Source organism: Perkinsus marinus, assembly GCF_000006405.1.
Source record: "Perkinsus marinus ATCC 50983 genomic scaffold scf_1104296937756, whole genome shotgun sequence".
NCBI lineage: Eukaryota > Perkinsozoa > Perkinsida > Perkinsidae > Perkinsus > Perkinsus marinus.
In genome coordinates this window covers 1-905 of record NW_003213731.1, presented here as the reverse complement: position 1 = coordinate 905, position 905 = coordinate 1, and the positions used below count along the sequence as shown (strand labels likewise).

Sequence of the window (905 nt, the reverse complement as noted above, 5' to 3'; positions counted from 1 at the left end):
ACACGCTATCCACTGCGCCAGCTGCTCATGCGTACAAAGTTTGTACTACAAACTCCTGTATCGCCCTGACGTGCTGAGCATAACTATTCCACGATAGCCTAAAGACCCTTCCCTCGTTGATACAAACTGCACCGCCCGGGAATCGAACCCGGACCATCTGCTTGGTAGGCAGATATCCTAGCCATTAGACTAGCGGTGCATATCACTTATGTAGTGATTGAGTATTCCTGCGATACTTGTAGAGGGACATCTGAATCCCTTCTCGGACGTACCGTCGTCAACCATCCCGCGGCCAAGAGTCTGATTAGGCCTTAAACGCGTACCCGAGATCGCGAACTGCTACTACATCTCTCGCATGGTAGGCAGCATTCCATCTCGATTGATAACTCCAACTGGTAAGGTTCTCATCGCATACTACAGCTAGCTCGGCACAAGCTGCACAACTTTTTCGTGACATCGAAGTTCCTGCTTGCAAGCACATTTTGAGACCGCATGCGGCGGCTCGTGAATTTGGGCTGTTGGTTCATCTCCGCAACGCGTTCTGAGGTACCGGGCGGTCATTCATCATTCCTGCAAGGAGTTCTACTCTAGGTGAATAGCTCTTTTCTATGCACGGACAACGCTTTATTAACGTTGTTTTTCCCCTGAACTGGCACGGTTGGGCCAATCGCACGGAATGGTACGAAAACACCGTTTCTGTTTAGTGGAAATTTCTCGGTAAGACTGATCTATGCAGTCGGTAAGCTGCACCTCTCAGTTTGATAACCATCTCGAGTGTATTGTGATGAATAGCAGCTCCTTGTTTCGATCAAGGGACCTTTGGGTTATGAGCTCAACACGCTATCCACTGCGCCAAGCTGCTCATGCGTACAAACTCTGTATCGCCCTGACGTGCTGAGCATAAC

General features: G+C 49.6%; 2 non-coding genes across 2 annotated transcripts; both read right to left on the bottom strand.

Annotated features, from left to right (window-relative positions):
* Positions 1-127: 127 nt before the first annotated feature.
* Positions 128-199, bottom strand: Pmar_PMAR014760. The gene has a single exon. It is a non-coding gene; the product is annotated as a tRNA-Gly (tRNA).
* A 590-nt stretch (positions 200-789) lies between these two features.
* On the bottom strand, positions 790-862 carry Pmar_PMAR014759. The gene has a single exon. It is a non-coding gene; the product is annotated as a tRNA-Met (tRNA).
* Positions 863-905: the final 43 nt, after the last annotated feature.